General features: G+C 37.4%; 1 long non-coding RNA gene across 1 annotated transcript in view; it reads right to left on the reverse strand.

Moving 5' to 3' along the window:
* Positions 1–14836, reverse strand: part of LOC307066431 — a 420904-nt gene that overhangs the window by 53836 nt on the left and 352232 nt on the right. Inside the window, exon 3 of the long non-coding RNA XR_013811376.1 lies at positions 6631–6708. This is a non-coding gene — a long non-coding RNA (uncharacterized lncRNA). The remainder of the gene's footprint in view (positions 1–6630; positions 6709–14836) is intronic.

The following is a 14836-nucleotide window of genomic DNA, read 5'->3' on the forward strand; positions in this document are numbered from 1 at the left end:
CGGGGGGAGACATATGAATTGAATAAATGAGGTGCAGTAAAGACATGTAATGTGATTAATATAATGCACTTGAATGCACTGTTTTAAGAATTCCCATTCTTGTTTATTTTTTTGGCTTTTATGGTCTACATTTTAAAAGCACCACCAAAGAAAATGTCATCTTCATTATAAAGAAGAAAGGGGTAATCTGGAGAAAATGTCTGAAATGCAGTTACATTACTGTATAAACAACTGTGTTGTACTTATTTTATTGCCTACTCTTTAAAATTTTATTTCTGAACTTCAGGCACATTCTGTCTTTGTGAAAGAAAAAATTACAGAAAAAGTGACCTGGTAGTTACCTAGTCTCTATGGTCACATCCAATGGGAACAGAACATCCAAATCAGAAACAACTTGTGCCATCAAGAATTTAGTTTAGATTGACTGAACAGCCAAACTTCCTTTTAACTCCTTGCCTTCCTCAATGATAGACACAGGCTCAAGATTTTTCAAATATCTTATACCTGTAAATTAATAGCCATATGTTCTATCAAATTAAAATATGGTAATAATTATGGTTTCTAGAGAAGACAGTGGGAAGTATTAGTCACACACATTTTGCATTATGCTTTAGAATTGGCACACCTCTTTAACCTTTGCTTTGCATTTTATCCTCTCCTCAGTGGAAATCAATAACGGAATCCCATTGTGCCGGTAAGAAAAATGGAATTGCTTAAGGCCAAACAGCTACTATGAAAAGAAGCTGAAATTCAGAAACATAACTTGTCCAGTGAGCTAAAAGTTGTCTCCTGCATTATCTGGATCATTCTTCAAAAGAAGTGTCATAAAGAAGGTACCTGAAGATACTCATTCTACAGATGAGAAGCAAAAAAACCACAATGACAACAACAAAGTAATTGGTTCATTCAACTAATAATATTTAAAGGAGATTTAAATTTAATTTGGTTTCATTTTAAGTCTTAGGTTCTTCCCTCTATATCATGGGGAGAGATGAGTATATTCCCCTTCAATGCACTGAGGATTGGTAAAACAAACAAACCATAAGGAGCACAATATAGTGGCTAAACATGCCAATATTGGAATCAGATCTCCACAGTAAAAATGCCAGTTCCCCTCCAGCTTGTCCTTGGGGCAGTTTACTTAATTTGTCTATGTCAGCATTCTTGCCTATACAATGGAACTGCAGATACATATCCTCTTATAAACAACCAATAACATACTGCATGCAAGCACTTGACATAGTGTCTGGTGCATAGTGTACAGTCAATAAAAGTTTGCTATGAGATGCATGATAATAATTATTCTTTCTATTTTCCCTTCAGCATAGTCTAGAATCTAGTACTATTTAGGATTTAAGTCAGTACCATGATTCAACACACCCCTCCTCTGAACGGCAACATACCAGCCATACTGTAACCCTAGGATGTCTCCACTAATGTATTATCCAATACCTTGGAGAGACATGACTGAATCATGTTTGCTGAGAGAAGTCCGTGTACTAAGCACAGACACATTTACCAAAAAGGGAATGAAGCTTATATTTTAGCGCTCTTCATCTGCATGTGCCCATTATCTACAGAGAGGGCAATGCAGTAGTCACATGGTCATATTTTTATAAAATTTACAAAGTAAGACATTTTAACTTCAAGTAGTCACCTTTGCATTCATAATTTTATATTCTTTATCTTAAAGAAGGCTTCACTCATATGATGAAAACTTCAAGACCTACGAAACATACATCTCTTCTAGAATATCTCCCTTATATATAGAAATTAGGCTAAGACCATTGTTTCTTTCCTTCCCAATCCCCACCATTGTCTCACTTCTCCCTTGGGTTAGAGTTGAGGTGCCCTGTGGATATTTTGGGGATCCAGCTAACTAGAAACTGTGCTGGGGGACTATGTAGATTTAGCAGAATCTGCTTATGTGGTTCAGTTGCTCTGTATGTGGTAGTTATTGCTAGCTGTCTCAGTAAAGGGATTTCCAAAGGTTTATACCACTGATAGGTGGTATCATGATGTAAATGCATGCTATGTCCCCCAGCACCAGCATGTGATAAAAGAGGAAAAGAAAAGATTTCGAATTTAAAGCTTGGCGGAATATTCCTCCAACCAACACACGTGCAACTTTTTAAAAAATGGATTTAGTTCTACTGAAGCCTAGTCAAACCATAGTTTTTACCCTATCAAGAATATACTTTGTAATTCAAGAAAAGTGAATAAAAATAAACAATCCTTGCTAGAAGACTGAAATTAACATTCTATTCACTCTATAAAACGTAATAATCTAAAACCACCATAAGATTGCAGCCAAATAATTTAGTGAACAAAAAGTATCATGGAAGTGTTTCAATAAGTTAATTAATTTAAAAATACGTTATTCTTCTGCATTATGTGGTACTTGTAATCTTTTTTTCAATTTATAATCTGTTGTGACTTCTTTTTTTTTTTTGCAGTACGCAGGCCTCTCACTGTTGTGGCCTCTCCCGTTGCAGAGCACAGGCTCCAGATGCGCAGGCTCAGTGGCCATGGCTCACGGGCCCAGTCGCCCCGCGGCATGTGGGATCCTCCCGGGACCGGGGCACGAACCTGTGTCCCCTGCATCGGCAGGCGGACTCTCAACCACTGCACCACCAGGGAAGCCCACTCATTGTGGTTTTGATTTGTACTTCCCTCATGAGTAGAGATGTTAAGCACTTTTTCATAGTCATTTGAAAGTGTCTATTTAATTTCTTTGCCCATTTTTAATCAGGTTATTTGTATTTTTGGTATTCAGTTGTATGAGTTCCTTATATATTTTGGATATGAACCCCTCATTGGATATATAGTTTGCAAATATTTGTTCCCATTTCATAGGTTGCTTTTTCATTTTTTAATTTATTTATTTATTTATTTATGGCTGTTTTGGGTCTTTGTTGCTGTGCACGAGCTTTTCTCTAGTTGCGGTGAGTGGGGGCTACCCTTCGTTGTGGTGCATGGGCTTCTCATTGCGGTGGCTTCTCTTTTTGCAGAGCACGGGCTCTAGGTGCACGGGCTGCAGTAGTTGTGGCTCGCAGGCTCTAGAATGCAGGCTCAGTAGTTGTGGTGCACGGGCTTAGTTGCTCCGCGGCATGTGGGATCTTCCTGGACCAGGGATCGAATCCATGTCCCCTGCATTGGCAGGTGGATTCTTAACCACTGCACGACCAGGGAAGTCCCTGCCTTTTCATTTCTGTAGATTTGGTTTTTTTTCTCTCAGCAGCTTTTTAGTTTGATATAATCCTACTTGTCCATTTTTACTTTTGTTGCCTATGCTCTTGGTGTCATATGTAAAAAATTATTGCCAAGAATGATGTTAAGAAAAATTTTTCCTACGTTTTCTTCTAGGAGTTTTGTGCTTTCACATCTTATGTTTAATTATTTAATGCATTTTGCATTGATTTTTGTATATGGTGTTTGAAAGATCCAACTTCATTCTTCTGCATATAGATATCTAGTTTTCCTAACACCATTTGTTGAAGAGACTATCCTTTCCCCATTGTGTGTTTTGGCACCCCTGTTGAAGATCAGTTGACTGATAAGGTGCTGGTTTATTTCTATGTTCTGTATTCTGTAACATTGGTCTATTTATCTGTTTTTATGCCAGTATCATACTTTTTTGAATTTTTATTTTTATTGAAGCATAGTTGATTTACAATGTTGTGGTAGTTTCAGGTGTACAGCAAAGTGATTCAGATATATATATATATATATATATATATATATATGTGTGTGTGTGTGTGTGTGTTTGTGTATGTATATATATATGTGTGTGTGTGTATATATATATAAATATTCTTTCTCAGATTCTTCTCCCTTAGAGGTTATTACAAAATATTGAGTACAGTTCCCTGTGCTACACAGTATGTCCTTGTTGGTTATCTATTTTACACATAGAGTGTGTATATGTTAATCCCAAACTCCTAAATTATCCCACCCTCTCCTTGCCTTTTGGTAATCATAAGCTTGTTTTCTATATCTGTGGGTCTATTTCTGTTCTGTACATAAGTTCATTTGTATCATTTTTTTTTTTAGATTCCACATATAAGCATTATCATATGATATTTGTCTTTCTCTGTCTGGCTTACTTCACTTAGTTTGATAATCTCTAGGTCCATCCATGTTGCTTCCAATGGCAAAATTTCATTCTTCTTATGGTTGAGTAATATTCCATTGCATATATATACCACATCTTCTTTATCCATTCATCTGTCAGTGGACATTTAGGTTGCTTCCATGTCTTGGCTACTGTAAATAGTGCTGCAATGAACGTTGGGTGCATGTATCTTTTCAAATTATGGTTTTCTAAGGATATATCCCCAGGAGTGGGACTGCTGGATCATATGGTAGTTCTACTTTTAGGTTTTTAAGGAATCTCCATACTGTTCTCCATAGTTGCTGTACCAATTTACATTCCCACCAACAGTGTAGGAGGGTTCCTTTTTCTCATTGCACTCTCTAGTATTTATTGTTTGTAGACTTTTTTTTTTTTTTTTTTGCTGTACGCGGGCCTCTCACCGCTGTGGCCTCTCCCGCTGCGGAGCACAGGCTCCGGACACACAGGCTCCGCGGCCATGGCTCGCGGGCCCAGCCGCTCCGCGGCACGTGGGATCCTCCGGGATCGGGGCACGAACCCGTGTCCCCTGCATCGGCAGGCGGACTCTCAACCACTGCGCCACCAGGGAAGCCCCTGTAGACTTTTTGATGATGACCATTTTGACCGGTGTGAGGTGGTACCTCATTATAGTTTTGATTTGCATTTCTCTATTAATTAGCAATGCTGAGCATTTGTTCATGTGCCTCTTGGCCATCTGTATGTCTTCTTTGGAGAAATGTCTAGTTTGGTGTTCTGACATTTTTTGATTGGGTTGTTTGTTTGTTTTGATATTGAGCTGCATGAGCTGTTTGTATATTTTGGAGATTAATCCTTTGTCGGTCACATCATGTGAAAATACTTTCTCCCATGCTGTAGGTTGTCTTTTTGTTTTGTTCATGGTTCCTTTGCTGTACAAAAGCTTTTAAGTTTAATTAGGTCCCATTTGTTTATTTTTGGTTTTATTTCCATTATTCTGGGAGATGGATCTAAAAATATATTGCTGAGATTTATGACAAAGTGTGTTCTGCCTGTGTTTTCCTCTAGGAGCTTACATTTAGGTCTTTAATCCATTTTGAGTTTAGTTTTGTGTATGGTGTTAGAGAATGTTCTACTTTAATTATTTTACATGTAGTGGTCCAGTTTTCCCAGCATCATTTATTCAACACTCATTTATGATTAAAAACACCCCAACTCTCCAGCAAGTGGGCATAGAGGGGAACATACCTCAACATAATAATGACCATGAATGACAAACTCATAGCTAACATCATATGCAACAGTGAAAAGCTGAAAGCATTTCCTCTAAGATCAGAAACAAGACACTCTCACCACTTTTATCTAGCAGAGTTTTGAAAGTTCTAGTCACAGCAATCAGAGAAAAGAAATAAAAGAAATCCAGGAAAAGAAGAAGTAAAACTATCACTGTTTGCAGATGATGTGATACTACACATAGAAAATTCTAGAGGCACTACCAGAAAACTACTAGAGCTCATCAATGGATTCAGTAAAGTTGCAGGATCCAAAATTAATACACAGAAATCTGTTGCATTCCTATACACTAACAACAAAATATCAGAAAGAGAAATGAAGGAAACAATTCCATCTACCATCGCAACAAAAAGAATGAAATAACTAGGAATATACCTACCTAAGGAGGCAAAGCCCTGTACTATGAAAACAATAAGATGCTGATGAAAGAAATCAAAGATGACACAAACAAATGGAAAGATATACCATGTTCTTGGATTGGAAGAATCAATATTGTCAAAATGACTATACTACTCAAGACAATCTACAGATTCAGTGCAATCTCTATCAAATTACCAATGGAATTTTTCACAGAACTAGAACAAAAAAAATTAAATTTGTATGGAAACACAAAAGACCCCGAATAGCCAAGCAATCTTGAGAAAGAGAAACGGAGCTGAAGGAGTCAAGCCCCCTGACTTCACACACTGTACAACAAAGCTGAAGTCATCAAAACAGTACGGTACTGGCACAAAAATAGAAATATAGATCAATAGAATAGGATAGATAGCCCAGAAATAAACCCATGCACCTATGCTCAATTAATCTGTGACAAAGAAGGCAAGAATATACAATGGAGTATCATACTATTTTGATTACTGTAGTTTGTAATATAGTTTGAAGTCAGTAAGTGTGGTACCTCTAGCTTTGTTCTTCTTAATCAAGGTTGCTTTGGCTATTTGGAGCCTTTCGTAGCTACATATCAGTTTTAGCGTTCTTTTTTCTATTTATGTAAAAATTCAATAAAGCTTTTTTTTAAAAAAAAAGAGAAATGTAACTTTAAAATAAACTACAACAAAAACCTGTATGAATATGTTGTTTGCTTTGCTTAAACATTGTCCTTGACTTCTAGTCACCACAGCTTAAACAAAGATACTTTTTGTTCAAGTGCCTGATTCTTGTTTTAGCCTTAATTCCTCCTATTTCTCTTCTTACTATAACACTCTAAGTTCAAGCGATTAACAATGTTTATAGGTGCCTATACTTACCTGTCATTTCATGTTGGTTTCAAACCTTTATTCATGATGCTTCTCATCAATTCAATGTTCTTCTTCCCTTTTGCACAGCTAAGAAACAAGGATATAGGCAAAGTCAATCTCAGTAGTCAACTGCTCTGGAAATAGACTTCCTACCCCCAAGAAACATTATGTTCTTTTTACTCCATAATAACAGTATATTTATTTATTTTTTGAACTCATTGCTTTTATTGCCTCTATTTGACATACCAGTCTTTTCCACTATATTAAAATCTTCTTAGGGCATGAACCACATATACTTTGTGTTTATAGGGCTAACATTGAGCTCAATCCATTGTAGGTACTCATTTCATCCTAAATTACTTATGCTCTGTCAATAGAATATGGTTTAGCAGTTAAATCCCTCTGTCTGAAGGGCCAGATAACTCATTGTAAAATAGTTTTTTCAAACTCGATACAAATGCATCAGACAGGCCATATTTTTAACAGCTGAACAGAGAAACAAAAAAAGAAATGTCTCTGCCTGTAGGCCATTTTGATGTTGGAATCTTCTTGCCAGCAAAGTTCCCAATTAATGTTCAAGAAAAGCTATTTGTTTTGGATCATGATGTCAATGATATGTGTTCTTTTGGAAAAGAATAGCACTTGACTCTACAGAGATAGAAGCAGACAGACAGAAGACAATAGACTAAAAAAAAAAGTTTTCTTTTTTCTGTTCAGTTTCTAATATGAAATATATATCAAGGTTAGTTTTTGAGATCTGCTTGCTTTCCTATGTAGTTATTATGCCCATTAAGCACCCATGAAAACAAACAAAATGAACAACCAAAATATTGCAGAGGAAAGGATAAACTCAAGAATCTAGCAAACATACATTATTTAAATAATATACTTTATATACAACATCTATACTATTATTAATCTGATATTTTATAAATATGAATATAAAAATTGATCAATATAAATATCTAAATGTGTGTGCTTCCATTGTGACAGGCACCAGGCCAATTAGTTTGCATACAAAAGCTCATTTATGTCTCACAACAATCTTGTAAGGTCAACATTATTATTTCCCAAATGTGAAAATTCAAGCTCAGAGAGAGATTAAATGATTTAAATCTTGATTTTATTGATTTTAAAACCTGTGTTCTTGTTCTACTAAATAACAACCACAAAAATAATATCAAAAAACAACCATAAAGCACAACCACAATCAGTACTGTAACTTGAAAAGCTTCTTATACTTATTGAATTCTCATCATATACCCATTCTTAGTGCTACAGATATACAGTTTAAAGTTCTCACCTCTACCCTGTAAACTTGTTATCCCCCTTTGAGAAAAGATAAGAGGACATCAGCACAATGACCAAGGGTTATACTGCTTTTACATTGTGGAACTAGGGTTGTAAGCTGGGCAGTCTCCCTGAAGAACTCTAGTTCCTAATATGTTTCGTTTCAGAATCATTTGTATGTGTGGTAGTATGTGTTATCTATAAGCTTACATATACCCAGGTAAACATCAATTAACAGTTAAATTTAAACATGTTATAGACAATGTGCTAAAGGAATGTTAGCAGGACTGAACATCAATCTTAAGAAGTTTCACTACATCCCTCTAGCAATCTTCCAATGCCATAACTCCAACACCATAGCTCTTTGAAAGTGAGAGGCTCAACATGTCTACAGCAAGTCTACTTGCAATGAGGTTACATGGATTCCCTTACCTTTTAAAATAAGACCTTCTTACTTGGCACACTGTCAGTACATACATGGATGTAGTTGAATGGATGTGTGGAGAGAGTAGGAGGGTAGGTGTTATAGCTGGGTTTTTGCTGGATTTATGTACTAGGCACTCTATATGTAATGTGGTTTTATTTCTTGAATACTATACAATGAATTAGGAATTCATATTCCCATTTTAAAGATAAGGAGCCCAATTCTTGGTAAGGTTAATTAACTTCCAGTATCAGTCAGCTATTGAGTTCTACAGATTAAAAAATAACAGAAATATATAACTCTAATATTTTTGCTTATAACTGCTAGGTTGTATTATTCATCTTTCTTCCTATGTGTCTGACACATGAGGATCATTTGGTCACGTGAAGGCATCCAAGAATTCTATTGGTCCAAAACACAAAATTAGGAAGAGAGAGTTTATTATACCCACATCTTTTTTTCCAAGATGATTTTTATTTGTACCTTAGATAAGAGAAAACCACAGGAGAGTTTGCTGGTGTTGATTGTGCCTTTAGAATCAGAACTATTCATTTTGGGATTATTAACAACCTTCTATTTTTATTTCTGTATCTGTGTTGGTCAAGATGTGACTATAATTTTGATGCTAAGGTAAATGATGTCTCCCTTGAAAAAGATCCAACCTGGCATTTGATATACTAAGTTGGACATAATCATTTCACTGAAGATATATTGTCCTGTTGATAATTATCATTAGTCTCCTAACGGCAGGTCTCTGTGGGAAAAATTGATGATGCCAGCTAGTAGTTGAGGAATAAAATTTAGAGAGAATAAGTCATTGAATTGGTTAAAGCAGTGGCATGGAACAAAAGCTATATATTTAGGAGAGATTTGGGGTTTTATGCAGAACTTTTTCCCCCCATGTTTGAAAGAGACATTATGTATAGTTATTGTCTGTTCATTTGTTTTCCTTTTCCTGCTCAAAGTGGTTTAAAAAGTAAATCTCTTTTTTTCTCTCTCTTTGTGGGTGTACACACACACACACACACACATACACACAACACTGGAGCCATTATTAAAATGTAACTTTTATAAAAACTTCAATTGTTCTTCACATAGTTTGCTTTTCTTTCACAGATAGTGATCCACTGAAGGGAAGACTACGGAATCATACAATACTATTTACTCCTTTAACAAAATGGCTCAAGGCCATCAAACATTCCTGTTTGACTTTTATTATTTATTTATTTATTTATTTATTTTTCGCGGTACGCGGGCCTCTCACTGTTGTGGCCTCTCCCGTTGCGGAGCACAGGCTCCGGACGCGCAGGCTCAGCGGCCATGGCTCACGGGCCCAGCTGCTCCGCGGCATGTGGGATCTTCCCGGACCGGGGCACGAACCCGCGTTCCCTGCATCGGCAGGCGGACTCTCGACCACTGCGCCACCAGGGAAGCCCCCTTTTCTGTTGTTTTGATTCTTACGTCATATTCTTATGTTTTTTCTAGTTTGCTGGTCTGTTTCCTTCCCATCAGCCATCGTCCCTCATCATTAAATATATGACAGAGTCTACTAGTGTTCTTGCTAATAAGGTCTAGGCTTGGAAATCAGAAAATCAAATCTGTCCTTTTAACCTATTGAAGGGATACTTATTGGATAGTTACTATGTGTCAATATACAGGAGACATAATGTGGAACTAAAAGCAAATGAAGTAGTATCTACCTTTATAGAATGAGAGTCTCATCTGAGTGGCAATCGATAAGAGTTACATAAAGGAATGATAGTTATGATAAGTAGAAAGGAGAACAATGCTATAAATATATATGGTAGGAGAAACTGCCCTAGCTATGGAATTGTTCCTGAAGAAATAGTTTTTATTAACGTGAGGATTTATACACTGGTCATACATAATGATCATAATTTTGAAGGTCTATTTCCAATACTTGGTTCACGAAAGTGAGAAGTAGAGAACAGATTACCTCTTTTGTACCATCCTTCTACAGCCTACTGCTCAGCACCATGACAGTGGCTCAGCTTCTTTTTGTTTCCATATCTATTCCCAGCCTTTATACCATTACATATTGACAAAAATATACTCCATAATTTAAATTCTGTATTTGGTTGATAAGAATTATTTTGCTTTCTTTGGATATATGTATAAAATGTCCTTATATGTGATGGCTAGATAGATAAACAAAGACCACACACTCAAGGTTACTTTTCTCCTCTCCTTTTTCTCTTGTTTTTCCCAGTGAAAAAGAATGTATAGCCATTAAGAGTGCAGGTTCTACAGATACCATGGCTGGAGAGAAGGCTCGGCTCTGCTAGGTAGAATTTGTGTGAATCTGGGCACTTAGTTAATTTCTTTGGGCATGAGTTTCCTTACCTACAAGAAGAGATACAAGCTGCAACTTCCTTATCGGGCTGTTGTTGGCATACAATGAAAAGACTCCTGTTTTACACTTCAGTACCATCAGTGATTAGATTTTAGCATGGTAGTCTGACCATGTCAGGTTTTATTGTGCATATTATGGGCTTAACTAGCCTCCTCTAATTCTTCACTGGGTATTCTTGTGGCTTAGTTTCATTCTCAGATTTAGCACAGGTGTCTTGATACTAGAGCCATCATCTTATTTTTAGAACCATACACAACCCCCAGAGACTTAAGACTTTATGACAAGACTCTTTCACTCCCTCTCTTTCTCTTTTGTTAGTATTTCCTCACTTTATGAGTCAGCTCATATGATCTAGTGGTCAAGGAATTTACTTCAGGTATAACATTCTCCTTCTTTTTTTTTTTTTTTTTTTGCGGTACGCAGGCCTCTCACTGTTGTGGCCTCTCCCATTGCGGAGCACAGGCTCCGGACGCGCAGGCTCAGCGGCCATGGCTCACGGGCCCAGCCACTCCGCGGCATGTGGGATCTTCCCGGACCGGGGCACGAACCCGTATCCCCTGCATCGGCAGGCGGACTCTCAACCACTGCGCCACCAGGGAAGCCCCAACATTCTCCTTCTTGAATAGCTTTGAATCATAAACACATGAAGTAGTCTCCAGGGAACAGGAATCACACCAATGTGGACTAATCTCCCACAGTGCCCTGCCTTCACACAATACAGATTCAGAACCACAGGCAAAAATTCTGTACCCCTTTGGTACAGAAAGTTGCAAAGGAAAAGATTTAATTGTGAAATATATTTACCTGGGAGATTTGAGCACGTGCTTTTGTTTTGGATTTTTCGCATTTTGTAATCTGCATTGTTTGTGCTGGCAATTCCTTCTGAGAGGGACTATAAGTGACTTCCAGTTGGAAGAGAGAGGAAAAAGCAAACAGCTTGCAAGCAGATACACGCAGAAATCTGGGTTGCTTCTAAACTGGCATGCACATGTTGTGCCTATTTAAGTCACGATGTCTCAATATGTAAGTCCTTCCCGCTATAAATAAGAAATATATCTATAAAATCACAAAAAACTAGACTTTGCTTATGGGAATCTGTGTGCTCTATTCTCTAGTATAAAAAACCTCAGGGATGGAATAGACCTGATAAGAGGGTGAAGTCTAAAATCTTTTTAGATACTTGTGCATTTTACATATACCATATACATCAATGAATTCAGGGAAGCAAAGACACTGGAATGGGTTGAAGCAATAAGAGCAAAGCTCCAAATTAGAAAGGGGTAATGATCTGAGTGCTATCAAGCATTCACTGGTACATGATATGTGGCTCCTGTCTTGGGAGGATGAGCAGGGTCCCATTAGTATTGTTAAAAATTAAAATAATGACAAAGCCTTACTGAGTGCCTGTCACGTGAGAAGCACTGAATATGTGGGATAGCCACAAATTCTTCGTTAATTCTCACAGTGATGTTGTGAGATAAATATTAACACTATTATTATTTTATATATACGTACACTAAAGCATAGAGGAATTATGTAACCTCACCAAGGTCAAGCAATCAGTACAGAGCTGTGATTAAACACCAGGCTTTCTTACTCCAGGCCCTTATGGTTACTCGCCATACCCCATCATCATGGAGACATCTGAATTGCACCACTTTGGACAATGATATTCAGACCCTGTAAACAGATTCCCAGATTCCACAGGAATAAAACTCAGAGATAGAATTTACCACATTGCAAAAATTTCTTAAAAGATGCTAGAAATTAAAACAATATCCCACCACTTATACTTTCTGTTAAGTCACTTAGCTGATATCCCTGGAGAAAAGACTACGCTGGCAATTGTAACCAATATACATTATTTATCAAGGTAACAGATTTATAATCAGAAGTTCCCTAAATTATACAAAGTGTTATACCTGACCCAAGATACAGTTTGTGTAAAGAAGCTTCTTCAAATATAAAATCGCATCCAAAACTGTATGAGAATTTTCCAAACAAATATAACGGTATTATAAGTATTACCTTTTGCCTGATCATCATTTCTATTCATATCTGTCAAACATGCTATACACAGCTTTATCTTTGATAAACTTTTTAACACCTTTATTGGAGTATAATTGCTTTACAATGGTGTGTTAGTTTCTGCTTTATAACAAAGTGAATCAGTTATACATATACATATGTTCCCATATCTCTTCCCTCTTCCGTCTCCCTCCCTCCCACCCTCCCTATCCCACCCCTCTAAGTGGTCACAAACCACCGAGCTGATCTCCCTGTGCTATGCGGCTGCTTCCGACTAGCTATCTATTTTACGCTTGGTAGTGTATATATGTCCATGCCACTCTCTCACTTTGTCCCAGCTTACCCTTCCCCCTCCCCATATACTCAAGTCCATTCTCTAGTAGGTCTGTGTCTTTATTCCCATCTTACCCCTAGGTAATTCATGACCTTTTTTTTTTTTTTCTTAGATTCTATATATATGTGTTAGCATGCGGTATTTGTTTTTCTCTTTCTGACTTACTTCACTCTGTATGACAGACTCTAGGTCCATCCACCTCACTACAAATATCTCAATTTCATTTCTTTTTATGGCTGAGTAATATTCCATTATATATATGTGTCACATCTTCTTTATCCATTCATCCGATGATGGATACTTAGGTTGCTTCCATGTCCTGGCTATTGTAAATAAAGCTGCAATGAACATTGTGGTACATGATTCTTTTTGAATTATGGTTTTCTCAGGGTATATGCCCAGTAGTGGGATTGCTGGGTCATATGGTAGTTCTATTTTTAGTTTTTTAAGGAACCTCCATACTGTTCTCCATAGTGGCTGTACCAATTTACATTCCCACCAACAGTGCAAGAGTGTTCCCTTTTCTTCACACCCTCTCCAGCATTTATTGTTTCTAGATTTTTTGATGATGGCCATTCTGACTGGTGTGAGATGATATCTCATTGTAGTTTTTTGTTTTTTTTTTTTGCGTTACACGGGCCTCTCACTGTTGTGGCCTCTCCCCTTGCGGAGCGCAGGCTCCGGATGCACAGGCTCAGCGGCCATGGCTCACGGGCCTAGCCGCTCCGCGGCATGTGGGATCCTCCCGGACCGGGGCACGAACCCGTGTCCCCTGCATCGGCAGGCGGACTCTCAACCACTGCGCCACCAGGGAAGCCCCCATCATTGTAGTTTTGATTTGCATTTCTCTAATGATTAATGATGTTGAGCATTCTTTCATGTGTTTGTTGGCAATCTGTATATCTTCTTTGGAGAAATGTCTATTTAGGTCTTCTGCCCATTTCTGGATTGGGTTGTTTTTTTGATATTCAGCTGCATGAGCTGCTTGTAAATTTTGGAGATTAATCCTTTATCAGTTGCTTCATTTGCAAATATTTTCTCCCATTCTGAGGGTTGTCTTTTGGTCTTGCTTATGGTTTCCCTTGCTATGCAAAATCTTTTAAGTTTCATTAGGTCCCATGTGTTTATTTTTGTTTTTATTTCCATTTCTCTAGGAGGTGGGTCAAAAAGGATCTTGCTGTGATTTATGCCATAGAGTATTCTGCCTATGTTTTCCTCTAAGAGTTTGATAGTGTCTGGCCTTACATTTAGGTCTTTAATCCATTTTGAGTTTATTTTTGTGTGTGGTGTTAGGGAGTATTCTAATCTCATACTTTTACACATCCCTGTCCAGTTTTCCCAGCACCACGTATAAGAGGCTGTCTTTTCTCCATTGTATATTCTTGCCTCCTTTATCAAAGATAAGGTGACCATATGTGCATGGGTTTATCTCTGGGCTTTCTATCCTGTTCCATTGATCTATATTTCTGTTTTTGTGCCAGTACCATACTGTCTTGATTACTGTAGCTTTGTGGTACAGTGTGAAGTCAGGGAGCCTGATTCCTCCAGCTCCGTTTATCGTTCTCGAGATTGCTTTGGCTATTCGGGGTCTTTTGTGTTTCCATACAAATTGTGAAATTTTTTGTTCTAGTTCTGTGAAAAATGCCAGTGGTAGTTTGATAGGGATTGCATTGAATCTGTAGATTGCTTTGGGTAGTATAGTCATTTTCACAATGTTGATTCTTCCAATCCAAGAACATGTTATATCTTTCCATCTATTTGTATC

This window comes from Hyperoodon ampullatus (assembly GCF_949752795.1).
Source record: "Hyperoodon ampullatus genome assembly, chromosome: 18".
Lineage (NCBI taxonomy): Eukaryota > Metazoa > Chordata > Mammalia > Artiodactyla > Ziphiidae > Hyperoodon > Hyperoodon ampullatus.